At 46.0% G+C, this 18,190-nt stretch overlaps 1 non-coding gene across 1 annotated transcript; it reads left to right on the top strand.

Moving 5' to 3' along the window:
• The first annotated feature begins 9,304 nt into the window (after nt 1–9,304).
• LOC142430010 (U6 spliceosomal RNA) lies at nt 9,305–9,412 on the top strand. The gene has a single exon (XR_012780503.1). It is a non-coding gene; the product is annotated as a U6 spliceosomal RNA (small nuclear RNA).
• Nucleotides 9,413–18,190: the final 8,778 nt, after the last annotated feature.

Genomic DNA, 18,190 nt, shown 5'->3' with positions numbered 1-18,190 from the left:
GCGGTCCTATGAGGTTGCCAGTGTCCAGTGACTGTAAAACCTGAAACTTCTCCTGTCCTTTATAAAACTCCACTTGGATCACCAACCAGGCTTTGGTGTCAATTCCTTCTCATGTGAAGACAAGAATTGAGGTATTTCCCACCCAAGGAACCTAACAATACTGGGGTGACATGGTTATGAGGCATGCTCCCCTCCCCTGGTTGAAAGGCCTTGGAGCAGGCATCTCAAACTACGTCCTGCGGGCCACATGTGGCCCGCCAAGGACATTTATCTGGCCCGCCGGGTGTTTTTGTCCCGTTTGTTTTTTACTTCAAAATAAGATATGTGCAGTGTGCATAGGAATTTGTTCATAGTTTTTTTTTAACTATAGTCCGGCCCTCCAATGGGTCTGAGGGACAGTGAACTGGCCCCCTGTTTGAAAAGTTTGAGGACCCCTGCCTTGCATCAATCATGTAAGCTCTCTGTCTACCATAATGGACTTTTTCCAATCATTGTCCCATTACCATTTCTGTAGTCTCATCTGCAACTATGATATACTGAGCTGCCACCAATCATGCTTGTGACAGTTTCCTTTGTCCTCCCATTTACTTTCGAACCCTTGGGTGCCATTATGACTTTGTGCTATTTGACTCCCTTGTCTGGACGACCTGTCTTTGTCTTGTCCACTCCCTTTTATGACTGAATAAATGGTCTCCTTGAATTATATTTGAACATGGATCAGATCACTACTACACCCCTAGCCAGCCCAGGTGGGCCAGCCTCAGCCTCAGGGTAGGAAATTGAGATATATGGGTACCTCATGGGTGGAAGGAAATTGAGGGACATGGGTACCTCATGGGTGGAAGGAAATTGAGGTACATGGGTACCTCATGAGTCCTAATCTGACTGCCTTGGTCAGAGGGCCCTGAAGCAATCTTGGAAGCGTTTCTGTCTGTAAGAGTGGATGTCTCTCAGCCACCTTCCCTTTCTCGTTCATGATTTTGTGACAACTTCCTTTGTGCTCCATGTCCCCTTTAAGTGGCCAAAGGGCTGAGAATCCTTGTACCCTGTAATGGCCTTGTAGTGGTGGGCTCCCTTATCTGGATGATTTGGTTTTGTCTTTTCTTTGTCCTGTTTACGATTTAATAAATGTGTCTCAATCAATTTTATTGGAATTTGAGATCTCTTTACTTATCTGACAGGGCAGATACCATGCGTCTAGATGAGTTGAGCTCTTTTGATTTTTCTTTTTAATTTTTAAAAAAATACTTGCATTGGGGGCTCTTACATCTCTTATCACAATCCATACATCGATCCAGTGTGTCAAGCACCTTTGCACATATGCTGTCATCATCATTTTCAAAACATTCTCTTCCAACTTGAGCCCCTGATATCAACTCTCCATTTCTTCTCTTTCCATCCCCCATCCACCCTCCCTCACAAACCCTTGATAAGTTATAGATTATTATTTCATATCTTACATTGTCTTCCAGCACCCTCACCCACTTTTCCATTATTCGTCTCCCTGGGAGGGGGCTATAGGTTGATCCTTGTGATTCATTCCTCCTTTTTCCCCCACCCTCCCCTAATCCTCCTGGAATCTCTACTCTCATTGTTGGCCCTGAGGGGTTTATCTATCCTGGATTCCCTGTGTTTTGGGCTCTTAACTGTAGCAGTGTGCATACTCAGGTCTAATCTGATTTGTAAGGTAGAACTGAGGTCATGATAGTGGGGTGAAGGAAGCACCAAGAACTAGAGAAGAGTTGTGTGTTTCATTGGCGTTATACTGCACCCTGACTGGCGCATCTCTTCCCTGTGACCCCTCTGTGAGGAGATGCCCAATTGTCTAGAGATGGGCATTGGGTTTCCACTTCATGTCCCCCTGCCACCATTTCACATTGGGTATGATTTTGTTCTGGGTCTTAGATGCCTGATATCTGATCCCGTCAACACTTCATGATCACACAGGCTGGTGTGCTTCTTCCATGTGGGTTTTGTTGCTTCTCAGCTAGATGGCCGCTTGTTTATCTTTAAGCCTTTAAGAACCAAGATGTTATATCTTTTGATAGCCATGCACCATCAGCTTTCTTCACCACATTTGCTTATGCACCCTTTTTGTCTTCAGTGATCGTGTCAGAGGACAGCACTCGGGCTATAGCTTGGGTAGAGGGGCAAGTCAGATTAGAGCATACTGGAGAAACAAAAAGGGATGGAGAGAGAGGAGAGGACATCCTGGCCCACCAAACCCTGAGAATGATGTTCCTGCTCAGAGCAAACCACACATGGAGGACCGAAGGGCCATAGCAGAGCAGCAGGGGGAGCAGAGTGATGAAATTCCTGGGGAATACCAAAAATAGACTTTGAAAACAGAATGTGGCACCTCATCAAACTCGACTGATTTTTCTAACATGGGTAACTGGACTGTAAAATTTGTGATAATTGGAGATTGTATTTGCTCTCGCTAGATAGATAGATAGGTAGATAGATAGATAGATAGATAGATAGATAGATAGATAGATAGATAGAGCGATAGTTTATTGTGCCAGCCTGGCCGATTAACACAAGTAGGATTAACTGACGGACAGAGGGATAAATGGCTCAGTGAGCCTCGCCTTGCTTGTTCTGTGCCTCAGTTTAAAGGGGTACCTAGCCTGTGGACTGTGTCGCTATAAGTTGAGGTCCCTTTAAGCCCACGCAATTGGAATGTTCATCTCTGGAGCTGGGGACCGACAGTTGATGACAGTTGGGGACCTGCCTTACTGTTTGCTGCCTGCAGATATATAGCCCAGCTCTCTCAACAGAAGGGAACTGGCAACTGGCAGCTCTCAAGCCTTAAAGGACTGCTAGTGTCTCACTGCTTTATAATTTAACTGTTAATTTCTTATATTATCTATCTGTACATAATTTAATGGTTCATTTCTTGTATTATATATCTATCTTTATAAATATATTTATTTATAATTACTAGCAATCTGGTTTGTCTCTCTAGAGAACCCTGTCCAACACAGATAAATAGATAGATAGATAGATAGATAGATAGATAGATAGATAGATAGATAGAAACACCCTGATAGTCAGATGAGTAAGGTTTTGACTATACTAAATCAATTGATGATCAATTATCCCTTTAAAGATAGTTCTTGTTGCATATTTCTTAATCTAGTCCTTTAAAATAAAGAAAAAAAATCATCACACTATTTAGCAAAGAGGATTATAGATATTTCTCTTTTAAAGAGCACATGAGCTGCAAATTATAGCAAATATTTCTTAACTCAATTTAATATCATCAAATGATTTAATGATCTTAAAATTATTTATGTGTGAAGTGTGTGGGGGGAGGAAAAGAAAAGAAAAAAATTATGTGCCACACCACACTGTTAGAATAGAGTTTAATTATTTTTAAGGTTTTTTTTTGTTTTTCCTCTACTTATCTAAATATAACTCTCCTACATTCTTTACAAAGGGTGCCCTGGTGGTGCAGTGGTTATGTGTTGACCTGCTGAGGTAGTTAGTTTATTGTGCAAACCTGGCGGATAAACACATGTGGGGTTAATTGAAGGGCAGAGAGATAAATGGCTTGGTGGACTCGCCTTTCGAGTTCTCAGGTCTCTTGCTTTGTGATGGTAGGACCAGCGTGTAGCTGCCTTAGGCAGTTTCCTGCTTCAGCTGGCAAGGCTCACTTCCTGCAAGACAAGACATCCCTGAGGAGAAGCAACATGGACCTATCCGGATACAGCCCTGGGTGCTGGAGCAGCCGCGTGGAGACCCCTGCCAGCGCTGAGATGTTTACATGCTCACTGATTCGGCTTTCCTCCTGAAGTCGGCATCATAGTCTGTGTTTTTTGAGATGCAGGAGGACTTTGTGGATTGGTGACAGACATATGGGTTAATATTGGACTTGTGGACTTGGGCAGCACTGGGTTGGGATGTTTTCTTGATGTGCACTTACCCTTTATGTAAAATTGTCTCTTATACATGGGTTTCTGTGGATTTGTTTCTGTAAAGTACCCAGACTGACACACCTGCTACTACAAGGTGAGTGGTTCAAAACCACCAGCCGCTCTGTGGGAGAAAAACAGGGCTTTCTACTCCCATAAAGAGTAACAGTCTAGACAACTCACAGGGACAGTTCTACCCTGTCATCTAGGGTCACTGTGAGTCAACATTGACTCAATGGCAGTGAGATTTTTTGTAGATTCTTTAAAAATGCATTCATTTTGATTAAAACACACACACACACACACACACACACACAGGTCACGGACTCAATTCTGACTCCTAGCAACCTCACCCAGCGTAGGAGCTGGTTTCAGAGTCTCTGAGCTTGTCCAAGGCAATGGGGGCAGTCTGGTTGATACTCTCGCCAGTGGCCGTTTGGCTCAAGCTTTCTGATGGGTTATAAAGTCACTTGTTGCTTGTACGTCTCATACACAGTGAGCAGCCACTGGGCCATCCAGCCTCTCAGGCTTTTTCGACGTTGAATTTGGCAGGGTCCTTTTTCCCGGTGGCCTAGCATCACATGTGGGGCTGCATGGCCACCAGCCGCTCCTCACGAGAAAGACGAGCGTGTCTGTCCTCGTAAGCAGTTACAGTCTAACAGAGCCAGTTCCACCATGGCCTACAGGGTCGTGATGAGTCAACACTGGTTCAGCAGCAGGACATTTGGGTTTTGGGTTTTCCTTCCAAAAAGCTTCTGCGAGGGCCATATGAAACTCAGACTGTGCCTCTTTTCCCCGGGGCTGCTAGCTTTAAACCTGGTTCTACCTGGAAAAACAGAAAAATAAAACAAAAACTGGAAAATCCCGTTTTTACCTTTAAACCCACCACGTCTTTCATTTTGAAACCCATTTTGTAAGATTTCACTCTAATTATTTGTAATGGTCTAGTTTCTCAGGTTGATGTATATATATATCTGTCAAAATGAATCATTTCATTAATTCTTCATAGTTTTAAAAACAGTTTAATTCATAAGCATAACCCGTGATAAATGAAAACTGATATATTTGAGAAAGAAAATATATTCATATATTTTATCAAATTAGTCATACCATCTGGAGGTAAAAATTACATTTTTAATAAATGGTTTGCTTTAGAAAGCCCTTGTTATACCAATCCACTTTTTATAATGTACTTTTTTTTAAATAAATTGTGTTATTAGGGGCTCATACAACTCTTATCACAATCCATACATACATCAATTGTGTAAAGCACATTTGTACATTCATTGTCCTCATTGTTCTCAAAACATTTGCTTTCTAATTGAGCCCTTGATATCAGCTCCTATTCTTCCTTTTTTTTAAACAATTTATTGGGGCTCATACAATTCTTATCACAGTTCATACATATACATACATCAATTGTATAAAGCACATCTGTACAGTCTTTGCCCTAATCATTTTTTTCTCCTCTTTTCTTTTTTTACATTTTATTAGGGACTCATACAACTCTTATCACCATCCATACATATACATACATCAATTGTATAAAGCACATCCATACATTCCCTGCCCCAATCATTCTCAAGGCATTTGCTCTCCACTTAAGCCCCTTGCATCAGGTCCTCTTTTTTCCCCCTCCCTCCCCTTTCCCCCCTCCCTCATGTGCCCTTGGTAATTTATACATCGTTATTTTGTCATATCTTGCCCTATCCGGAGTCTCCCTTCCCCACTTCTCTGCTGTCCCTCTCCCAGGGAAGAGGTCACCTGTGGATCCTTGTAATCAGTTCCCCCTTTCCAACCCACTCACCCTCCACTCTCCCAGCATCGTCCCTCACATCCTTGGTCCTGAAGGTATCGTCCACCCTGGATTCCCTGTACCTCCAGCCCTCATATGTACCAGTGTACAGCCTCTGTCCTATCCAGCCCTGCAAGGTAGAATTCGGATCATGGTAGTTGGGGGGAGGAAGCATCCAGGATCTGGGGGAAAGCTGTGTTGTTCATCGGTACTACCTCACACCCTAATTAACCCATCTCCTCGCCTAAACCCCTCTAAGAGGGGATCTCCATTGGCTGACACTTGGGCCTTGGGTCTCCACTCTGCACTTCCCCCTTCAGTTAATATGGTATATATATACATATACATATACACATACATACACTTATATCTTTTTTTTTGCATGATGCCTTATACCTGGTCCCTTGGCACCTCGTGATCACACTGGCCGGTGTGCTTCTTCCATGTGGGCTTTTTTGCTTCTGAGCTAGATGGCCGCTTGTTCACCTTCAAGCCTTTAAGACCCTAGTCACTATCTCTTTTGATAGCCTGGCACCATCAGCTAGCTTTCTTCACCACATTTACTTGTTCACCCACTTTGGCTCCAGCCGTTGTGTCGGGAGAGTGAGCATCATAGAGTTCCAATTTAATAAAAGAAGGTATTCATGCATTGAGGGAGTGTTTGAGAAGAGGCCCAAGGTCCTTCCGCCACCTTAATACTTGACCTATAAATATAGACACATAGATCTATTTCCCCATCCTCCTATATATATTTGCATGTACATGTCTTTATCTAGACCTCCATGAATGCCCTTTGACTCCTAGCTCTTTCCTCCATCTCCCTTGACTTTCCTCCTGCCCTACTACCATGCTTCGTCGCCACCTGGGCTAGAGTATACCTCTTCTCTAAGCAACCTTACCCTTGATTGTTTCCCATCAGGCCTGCCACTCCCCCTTCTCTACCATTTGGGGTCCCATGTTTTTCCCTTGTCCCTGGGTTTGTTAACACCACTTCCTTACCCCCCCTACCCCCCCACCCCAAGTCCCCCTGGAACTGTCGGTCCCGTTGTTTTTCCTCCAGATAGTTCATCCAGCCTGTCCTATTCAGACAGACCTGTGGAGACACTAACATGCCCGAAAACAAGACAGAGGAAAACAAAGCAACAGTATACAACCAGGCAACAAAACAACAAAAACAAACCACTGACAAAGAACAGAACAAAACAGTTCACAAGAGAAAAGCTTGTAGTTAGTTCAGGGATCGTTTGCTGGCCCTTAGGAGCGTTTTCCAGTCCAGTCTGTTGGGGCACCACGCCCTGGCCCCAAAGTCCACTTTAAGCGTTCCCTGGGGACCTTGCCACTCCATTCCCTTGCTGTTCCGCTGCACTCCCCCAGTGCTTTGCCTCGGTGTGGTGGGATCAGGTCAGGTACTATAATGTACTTTTTCAAAAGGACTGTCTAATCAGTTATCTCACAATATATGGGTATATAGGCAGTTGAGGGACGTCAGACCAAACCCAGGGAGGTACATGTGAATCCAACATAAAGACGGGAAAAGGGGTAAGGAGGAAGGAGAACGGGGGTGGGGAGAGACTGAGATGATGATGACATGGGGGGAACAGGGCACTAACCCACCCAGGGGGAGAGTATTGGTTGTGTCTACACAGAACTGGAGCGTGCATACAGACCCCACCATGGCGTGCCAAACCAGGAGGGCAATGTAACACGTGGAGGAATTCATTAAAAGACTGGACTACAGGGCCGGCTCCAACCAGAACCAGCCTGACCCCCACCCTGGAAGTGTTGCCGCAGAGAATGATACTAGACCTTCTGTTGGGGGGAAGGAATTGACCTACCATAGCCAGACAGAAGCAAACCACGAAGGACAAAGAGAAAGGGGCAGTCAGCCTGGGCACACCAAGCCTAGAGGATGAGGTCCCTGCGTGGAGCTGCTGGGACACAGAGAGGACTGTGGGCCTACCAACAACTCAAGACATGTCCCCTAACTGGAGCCTACGGATACAGATGACAATAATGGGACAATAAGCGCGGATACAGTGTGGGAATGGAGCATAACAGATCAACAATTGGAGTAAAGTCGAGCCACAGAGCCCCTGAGGAGCCCCAAGAATGGACTTCAGGCTAGGTGGGGCAGCCCTCAGATCTCCCGCAAGACCAGGAGTGAGGGTCTCATGGGGACCAGCAAACAGACCTGAACCTATGTAGGGTTTTTAAATTTTTTCTTTTTTAATTTTTCTTTTTCTCTTTCCTTTTGTTTCTTCAACCGTATGTTTTTGTATTGTTCAGACTAGACTGGTTTGCCTAATTATATGGGTTGGACATGGGAGAGAAGCTCAGGGAGAAGGCAATGGGGCCAATGAATGACCTCTGAAGGTAGAGGAGGAAGGAGTTGGGAGAAGGGTGGACAGGGGAACAACCAGGGAAGCAGAACCAGCATCTAGGAGAGGGTAGCGATCCTGTGAGTATCAGAGCAACACCAAGCTAGTGGAGAGGAAGCACTAAGAGGTGGAAGAAGGGGGAAAGTGATGGCGGGCCAGGAGGAGGCAAAGGAAACAGAGGCAAGTTCTAGGAAGCAAAGGCATAGTTAGGGAGATTAAGAGAGGTGTGCACTTATGAAAATACATTAATCCATAACAATGGTGGTATTGCTTATGTACATATATAAGGCAATACACTGAAGCTGCAGACAGGCCTTGGACCTCGGTTCATACCTTGTCTCAATACTTTGTTCTAACATATTGGCATTCTGTGATGCTCACCCCCCACCCCCAACCCCACATGCTCACTGAAGACAAAATGGGAGCATAAGCAGATGCGGTGATGACAGAGGATGGTGCCCAGCTATTAAAAGATATAGTGTCTGGGGTCTTAGAGGCTTAAAGTTAAACAAGTGGCCATCCAACAGTGAAGCAACAAGCCCACATGGAAGAAGCACACCAGCCGGTGCAATCATGAGGTGTCGTCATCGAGACTGGTCAACAGGCATCAGAAATTCACAACAAACAGTAAACAAACAAACAGAAATGCACTGGTGAGAATGGAGGGTTGTTGGAGCAGAAACCCAAAGCCCACCTGTGGACAATGGGACATCCCCCCACAGAGGGGTCGCAGGGAGGGGTGAGTCAATCAGGGTGCAGTAGAGCACTAATAGGTCACGCAATATACCTCTGATCCCTTGAGCCCTACCCCCACTGCTATCACGACCCCAGTGCCACCTCCCGATCTAGACTAGCTGGGAGCATGTTCATAGGTATAGGCACGTGATAAAACTCACAACACATGGAACCCAGGAACAGGAATGGGAATAGAGATACCAAAAGGGTAGGGGGAAGAAGGGGAGAGGTGGGGAGGGAGGGGGGCACCAATCGCAATATGTGGTTATTGCACACAGCCACCCCCACCCCCCATCCAGGGGGAAGAACAACAGAAACCAGAGGGGAAAGGAGACAGCGGTAGATGGGAGATTTGAAAATAATTAACAATCTACAATCTATCCAGGGACCACGAGGGGTGGGGGCAGGGAGGAGAGAGGGAAAAAAAGAGCTGATCCCAAGGACTCAATGGAAAGTAAATGTCTAGAAAAGAATGATGGGTGCGCGCTTCGGCAGCACATAGACTAAGATTGGAACGATGCAGAGAAGATTAGCACGGCCCCTGCGCAAGGATGACGCACAAACTTCGTGAAGCGTTAAAAAAAATGTTGGAATCTGTGTATGAATATGCCAGATACAATTGATGTATGGATTGTAACAAAAGTTGCAAGAACTCCCAATAAAATTATTTTTTTTTAAAAAAGGACTGTCTAAAGAGCACCAAAGAGACAGTTTATTAATAGAAGGGAGGGGAATGAAAATCAACATACAGTACTAAGATTGAAAGAGAAATCCAAGTAGAAAGAAAATGACTTGAAAATGATGATGGCAACATATGTACAAAGGTGCCTGATACAGTTGATGTATGGATTGTTGTATGAGCTGTAAGAGCCCCCACCCCATAAACTAATATATATATATAAAAGATTGAAAGAGAAGTCCCCGATGGGCCTTCGTCCACCATTTTTCAGCTCCTCCAAGTGGGCACTATTTGGGGTGAAGGTCAAACACTTTCAAACAGGGTACAAGGTCATGTGTTGCTTGTATGTCTTGTATACTTTAAGCATGTGGTCAGAGAGACCCGTCCCTGGAGAAGGACATCATGCTTGGTAAAGCAGAGGGGCATCGAAGGAGAAGGCCCTTGATTAGGATGGATTCTCACCCTGGCTACAAGCCATGCACAGGCTCAATTGTGAGGCTGACCCTAGATCCGGGGGTGGGGTGATGCGGGGGGGTTCGTTCTGTTGTGCACATGGTCTCTATGGGTCTGAACCAACTGGGTGGCACCTAACCACAACAAGGTTGCCTGCTTTATCTTTTATGTGATGAAGCTCAACAACTGGACCTCATTTTCAACACAGAACAAACATGCAATGCTTGCCATGTTAACATGATTTTCAAGTAGTTTCATCTAAGGTAAGCCATTTTAAAATGGCTGAAAATGTTCATCAAAGATGGCCACTGGTAATCTAAAGGCTCCGTGGCCATGAAATGCCACACTCCCTACTGCACGTCCCTCTGAAGTGGCTCAGGGACAGAGCCTCCTTGGACCCCATTGCGCCCTTGTCCTGATGGTCTCTCTCGTCTGGATTATTTGAATTGACTTGTTTGAGATTGAATACTGTGCTTTCAGAGATTATATTTGAATTGAACGTCTCAGTCCTGGTGCCGTAGTGGCTGTGTGTTGGACTGCTAACCTCAAGGTCAGCAGTTTGAAACCACCCGTGGCTCCGAGGGAGAAGAGGTACTCCCATGAAGAGTTACAGCCTCGGAAACGCTACGGGTTTAATTCTACCCTGTCCTGGAGGGTCGCTATGAGTTGGCATTGCCTCGATGACAGTGAGTGTGAGTGAGTGTCATTGGGCATTTAAGTTGTTTCCTACAACTGTCAATGCTGGATGAAGGTATGTTTAGAACCTAAATTCAGACAATCTGTTGTGTCCCCTCCGCCCCTCTTCTTACTCAGACATCCAAATTGAATATGTGAGATAGCTATTCATGCACACAACCCCAAAAATCAAACTCACTGCCCTTGAGTCAATTCTGAGAGTGGCCCTATGGGATGGGCAGAAGTGCCTGGATGGGTTTCTGAGACTGTAACTCTTTATGAGAGTAGAAAGCCTCGTTTTTTCTCCCGCAGGGCAGCTGGTGGTTCCAAACTGCTAACCTTGCAGCAAGCAGCCCAATACGTAACCACTACGTCTCCAGGGCTCCTTACATATGACCCGAACAAAACTCACTGCCTTCTGGTCAATACTGACTCATGTCCCATTGCAGTGCCACAGGCAAGGCTGTAGGACAGGGTGGAACTCCCCCTGTGGGTTTCGAGACTGTCACTCTGTACTTGTGTCGAAACCTCGCCTTCCTCCCCCATAGCTGCTGGTGGCTTTAACCTACCGATCTCGCAGCCCAATTCATTACCCCTCCACCACCACAGCTCTTTCCTATCAATGAAGAGGCATCCAAGATTGAATGAATAGATCGTGAATTTTTTTAAGTGCAGGATGATGAGAATCTTACTCTGTATCACGTTTTCTACACAAAGATCATCTCATACATTCTACAGCAATAGCAACAACAGAAGAGTCAGTACACTTAGTTGCTTCAGCAATCAATGCGAAATTCTGTTGATCTCCCACAATGGAAAACTTTCACTAATTTTGCTTTAAACTGTGCAGACTTCAATTATAATGTTTGTTTCTGAATAAGTGCTATAATTATAAATGAACAAATGAGTATTATTTGTGAGCTAATACTCATTTGTGAGATAATTTGTGCACCATGTCCTGCACAATAGACAATAAAAAACAAACCTTGCTTGATACATAAATTAGAACTTTTCATGTTAAATATTAATATATCCAGTTTTCTGAGGTTTGCTTTGTTTGCATTAAATTATTATTTATCTTAGTATTATATGAAATATATGCTAGATTGCATCTATGCATATGCAAACATATTTCATTTAATTTATTCTTTAAAAGCAATTCTATTGGTGTATAATTCACTTATCGTACAATTCAGTAGTTCAATCACATCAAAAAAAGGTTTACAATCAGTCTTAGAGCATGTCCTCATTGTTATTAACTTTCCACTTCCCCCCAATTTCCCCAGGCCACACCCTCAAGAAACCATTAACTGTTTCTATTGGTTTACCTACCCTGGGTTTCATATACATTAAAAAATATAAAATCTAAGAACAATAACAAAGCAAAACTGATTTTTAAAATTAATAAAAAACCCCAATTGAAAAGAAAGCAGAAAATATTTAAAACTAGAAAAATTTAAGTGGATCATAAGGGAGTTCAAATGACAGGGTGCTAATTTTTAACCTCACGGCATCTGCAACAATCCACTTTCCGATGCAGTCTATGCGGGCATGTTTTAAAGTTAAAATGACAAATAGCCCTAAGGCTCCTGGCGAAGGGATCTGTCTGCAGCTGGACACTGGCTCAGAGTCCAGGTCCGTCCTGTCCTCAGCTGCAGGCCAGGAGTCTCTGGGCTCCTGCTGGCAATGCACCTTCACTCCAGAGGGGGCACAAAAGCACAGGACAGCTCCACACCTGGAGGACATCCCCACCGTCTTCTAGACCCACGGATGATATTCTTGTCTGGCCCATTTTTGATCGCTATAATCAAAGGGCAATGAGATGTCGTCGGGAGAGACCAGTCCCTGGAGGAGGACATCATGGTGGAAGGGCAGCAAAAAGAGGAAGGCCAGGCCCTTGACAGTATGGATTGATCCAGTGGCTGCAACAATGGGCTCAAGAAGCAGGGCTGGCAGTGTTCCACTGTGTTGTGCCCAGGGTCGCTACGGGTCAGAATCAACTCCATGGCACTTATAAACAACAACAAAATAACAACAACAATAACCAAAGGGCAATGGGTGATTCCAGAAAGGTATTAGTTGATCACACCAAGGAAAAACAACAACAACACACCCTTCCAGAACGTTGTAAAGAGCCCAGGTAGCATAGTGGTTACACATTGGGTTGCAATCTGAAAGGTTAGCAGTTCAAAACCATCCACCACTTGGAGGGAGAAAGATGGGGCTTTCTACTCCCATAAGCAGTGACAGTCACAGAATTTCACAAGGAAGATCTATCCTGTGAGTCTGTAGTGATCTATCACTATGAGTCGGTGCTGAATCAAAGGCAGTGAGTTTGGCTTTTGGGGATTTGGGGACAGTGGGGAGGTTCAGCCAAGAACGTTAAAAATCAATCAAATGTAACTATTTTACCCATCTCTGACTTGTCAAAAAGGGAGGTTAAAAGCGAATTTTTAATTCCTAAAAGCACAAATACCGTACGATCCTGTTGTCGCTGTCAGGTGCCATCGAGTCGGTTCTGACCCATAGCCACCCAATGGACAACAGAACAAGCGCCAGCTGCACAATCGCTCCTGTGTGTGAGCCCGTCCTTATAGCCATAAGTGCTAAGGAGCATGCTCTAATGGGCAAGGTCAGCAGTTTGAAACCACCAACCGCTCCATGGGAGAAAGACAAGGCTTTGTACTCCCATGAAGCATCTTGGAAACTCACGGGGGCAATTCTACCCTGTCCTGTAGTGTCGCCATGAGTCAGATGGGCTCAATGGCAGTGCGTTTGTTTTTGGTGGGCAGCCCAGTGTTCAGGGTCGGGAGTGATGGGAACAAGAGGCGTCATGCGTTCCTATTTATGGTGATTGAAAAAAAATTGACAATGAATATTGGTGGGGAAGAAAGGTTTGATGATCCGCTGCTGAAAATCATCCAATGAATATCCTACCGGTCGGGATGGTCAGATCCACAACTGCTATTCATTAATGATATTGTTCAATAATCTCCACCTATTCTTGGGTCACCTTTCATTGTATAGAAAGCTGAAGGTTTTTGTTTTTTAACCAGGAAGCTCGGCATGTTCACCATCCAAGAGGTTGTGGTCCCCCAGGAAAGGAAACAGCACAGCAGGGGCTCCGGCGACCCTGACCTCCGGGTGCAAGGTCACAGGTAGGGCTGGTCCTGGGACAACTCCCAGAGCTTTATGGGAGGAGCTGGTGTCACCACCAGCTTCTCAGTGGCTGCCACCGCACTCTCTGCTGGCTTGCCTGCCACCAGCGCCTTCTGGGAGGGCATGACGATGGAGTGGGACCCAGCTTCCAAGCGGCCATCGCGAGTGCAGTAATAATTGTTAGAGAGCTTGTGTCTGGGGCCCACAGGGAGCCGGGGAGGCGGCTGGGTCCCTGGATGCCCAGTTTCGCAGCCATTGGATGAAGCAGGTGGCAGAAGCCATCCTCCGTCCGCACTCACTGAAAGTATTTTTTACCGAAAGGAGAGCCTGTGGTTCCTTGCGGTTGTTAATTTCCCCAGAAGCCTGCTTGGGCTCATGGCATTCCACGCACAGTGTAACGTAAAGCCAGGGCCATTGCCTGGGCAGGCATCTAGAGCGTCATCCATGTGTTCACCTCCATCATCGCAATCACTGTGGATTTAGAGTGCTGCCTACCCTAGGGGGCTCATCATCCCACACTAGATAGACCAGGGTGGGGAATGTCTGGCCCGTGCGCTGTATAAGGCCCAAGAACTCATTAATACCTCCTAACGTCACATGCCTCACCCAAGAGAAGCCGGTCCAGCCACCACCTTCCAAAAATCAAAACCACCTCACTGTCACAGAGCCAATTCCAATGTATCAAGACCCTAGAGAGCAGGGTAGACCCATCCCCGTGGGTGCCTGTGACTGTGAATCTTTTGGGAGTAGAGAGCCTCATCTTTCTCCTGTGGTGATTTTGAACTGCTGACCTTGAGGTGAGCAGCCCAACACAAACCACTACGCCACCAGGACTCCCATCGTGTGATTTTCACTGTTCAAATCTATCTTTGGATCCAAGGATTCCGTATGAAATATAACTTGCCCAAAATACTTAGTACAGCGCAACCAACTCTAAATCAATCCAGTGTGCGCCTCCTCGATCACAGGCTAGCTAACACTACATCAAAATGTCCTGATTTTTTTTTTTTATGGCCGAGCAGAGTGAAGAATGGGATATGTTCTGTATCTCAAAAATTCTTGCTGGGGGGTGGGGTGGGAAACAGATGCCATTTTTGGACTCCACGGGTCAAATATACCCAGGAACACGTCTAGCATTTGAGGCACCAACGTGTGTGTGTTGGTCAGTGATCAGAAGGTGGAATGCACCACATCTGAACCTGGGAAGAATGGAACTCATCCAAAATGAAATGAAACAGGAATGAAATGGAGCACGTGAAGATTGATATCCCAAGCAGGAAGTGAGCTGAAATGACCTGGTGCCGGCCATTTTGAAAAGGATAATCTTACGGTTTACTATGCCGGGGACGACAAAAAAGAACATTTCCAAATCTACCCTGAGGTACAGCCCTGTCGGTGATTGGATAATATCCATTTGTCCACCCGGAAGACCAGTTAATACCAATATCGTTCAAATTTATGCATCAGCCACTAATGCCAGCGATGAAGAAAGCAAAGAATTTTTCCAACTTCTTCAGTCGTCTGAAACGGATCAACTATGCAAGGAAGATATAAGAAGATTCTGAAAGGTCTAATGATAAGGGGCAAGGCAGTCTGCTTGGCACCCCTGGACTTGATGAACAGAAAATCAGGAGCTTCCAGGGGCTTCCCTTCTGCCTCCTCTTTATCCTGGGCTCTCAGAGGTCCAGGTAGAATGGTGGGTTAGACATCGGCCAGCTAACCTGCAAGGTCAGTGCATCCAACCCAACAGGGGCTCCCAAAAGAAAGATGAGGCGGTCTGTTCCCGCAAAGATTGACAGCCTGGGAAGCCCCACGGGGACAGTTCTACTTTGTCCCTCGGGGTTGCTATGAGTTGGAATTGACATGATAGCGCTCGTGGGTGGCTAGCTGTGTCAGTCTGGGTACATTAGAGAAACAAATCCACAGAAACTCGTATGTATGAGAGTTTTATATAAAGGGTAAGAGCACATCAGGAAAACATCCCAACCCAGTGTTGCCCAAGCCCACAAGTCCAACATTAACCCATACTTCCGACACCAATCCACAAAGTCATCCTCCATCTCACAAAACACACACTATAACACCGACTGCAGGAGGAAAGCCGAGTCAGTGAACGTATCAGCATCTCAGCGCTGACAGGGGTCTCCACACAGCTGCTTCAGCACCCAGGACTGCATCAGGGTAGGTCCATGCGGCTTCTCTTCAGGGATGTCTTGCAAGCTCAAGCAGGGAACTGACTAAGGCAGCTGCACCCTGGTCCAACCATCACAAAGCAAGAAACCCAAGAACTAGAAAGGTGAGGTTCACTGAGCCATTTATCTCTCTGCCCTTCAATTAACCCCACGTGTTCAAATGGCCAGGCTGGCACAATAAACTTTAACTCACTAGCCTAGATGTAGTGCAAGAGAAACCTTGTATTTAGATCAGTCAGCCAGCACAGAAAAAAAAGTGTTCAAAGAGAAGTCTGCTTCCCCTAGTCAAAGGACCAAGGCTGGCATCAAAGAAAGAAAATTTTGGACAAAAAAACCTTTCTCCATTGTGGTTCAGTTAGGCCTAGCTGTCAATGAGACACATTTGCTCTTGGATAGCATCAATGCTTAGCTGTGGTACAGAGCCTCTCCCCTCATCTAGCAGCAATGGGGGCAGTGTGCATCAGGACGTGTTAACCATGCACTGGAACCTGGACCTAGCTGTCAGCGGAGCTGGGTGAGGAACTGAGCCTGTGTGACTGTCCTACAGATTGGGTTGGAAACAGGAAAAATCAGCACTCTCTTCCCCACCTACACTGAGATCAGTCCCCAAGGGAGACATGAGTCTTCACCCCAACATGGCATCAATGAAACTCTGCCACCTCCGGTCACGATCCCCGCAGACTAGGTGGTGGAGGGTGGAGTGAGCCAGCTTCTGCCACCCTTGGGCCATCTGCGGAAGACACGGGACGTAGTGCTCGGCCTGCATTGGAATGCGTCAGCAGTGCCCAGGGCTACGTGACAGTGAAGTGGTTTGAGGCAGCACTCCAGCTGTTTGTTATCTGTAAGACCAACAGGGAATTTAACTTCAGCTGCTACAGGGATTGCGACACTCTGCCTTGTAAGACTTGTTTTCAAAGATGGATAAGACTAACCTGTGGGCCCGAGGCTCAGGTTTTAAAACAAAACAATTCGATTTGACTGAAATCCTCGTGCAGGCAAAGGCACCCAGGTCTAGGGAGCTGCAGTTGAATCCCATGGAGCGTAGAGGGCTTTTACTCTCAAAATTCTGTGACGACCCATTGCCGTGGTCCTGTGAGGATGGACGCCTTACCCTTGGTCCCAGGTGTCACTCTGCGTGCTAGCCCCTGAAGGTTGAGCAACAGGGACAGACATTCCTAGCATCATTCCGGGTTCCTGCAAGATGGGGAACCTACATAATTGCTGTAAAGGTATGTACCTATTGACCTTTTTACGGATTTCTCTTCCAAATCTATTACTCTCAATCTGTAGGGTTTTTTCCCTCTCTCCTCTCCCCTTTGCAATCCAGGCTCATCAATGTGTTTGATGGCTTTGTGTTCAGTTCAACCTGCTCAGTCTCCATTTGGGTTTTCCCATCAAGTAGATTGTCTTTCAAAGTCCTCTTCATTGGACACAATTGTAATCTTTCCTCTTAAGTTCTGAACCTCTCAAGTTCCCATGAGGTCTGCACCGGTGAGGAAGGGGGGTTACATGTTGGGCTTCTAACCACATGGTCAGCCGTTCAAAACCACCAATTGCCGTATGGGAGAAAGATGGGACTTTCGGCTTCTGGAAAGAGTTACAGCCTTGGAAAGCCATGGGGGCAATTTTCTCCTGACCTAGAGCAGTGGTTCTCAACCTTCCTCATGCCGCGACCCTTTCATACAGTTCCTCATGTTGTGGTGATCGCCCCCCCCCCAAACATAAAATTATTTTGTTGCTACTTCATCACTGTCATTTTGCTACTGTGATGAATCGGGTGGCCCCTGTGAAAGGGTCATTCGACCCCCAAAGGGTTGAGACCCACAGGTTGAGAACCGCTGTCGGAGAGGGTCGCTATGAGTCGGCATCGGCTAGATGGCAGTGCGTTTGATTTTATTGTGGTGGTTCTTTGCCTTGGGGGCAATTCCAGGATTGACAGGATGGCTGCACCGATGGGCTCAAGCATAGGAGCAACTGTGCGGATGGCGCAGGACCGGGCAGCTGCTCTGAGGAAGAAAGATAAGGCAGTCTGCGTCCCGGAAGATTTCCAGACTCAGAAACCCTCTGGGGGAAGTTCTACCCTGTCCTACAAGGTGGCTATGAATCAGAGGAGACTCGGGGCAGTGGGTGGGGAAATAGGACAACGTCTATTCTAATGCGGTTTTAACCCCATTTCAAACCAAACCAAGCTCACTGCTATCTGAATC

This window comes from Tenrec ecaudatus, chromosome 16 (assembly GCF_050624435.1).
Source record: "Tenrec ecaudatus isolate mTenEca1 chromosome 16, mTenEca1.hap1, whole genome shotgun sequence".
In the NCBI taxonomy this organism is placed as follows: Eukaryota; Metazoa; Chordata; class Mammalia; order Afrosoricida; family Tenrecidae; genus Tenrec; species Tenrec ecaudatus.
Note: the sequence above shows the minus strand (reverse complement) of the source record. Positions and strands in the feature narration are given on the sequence as shown.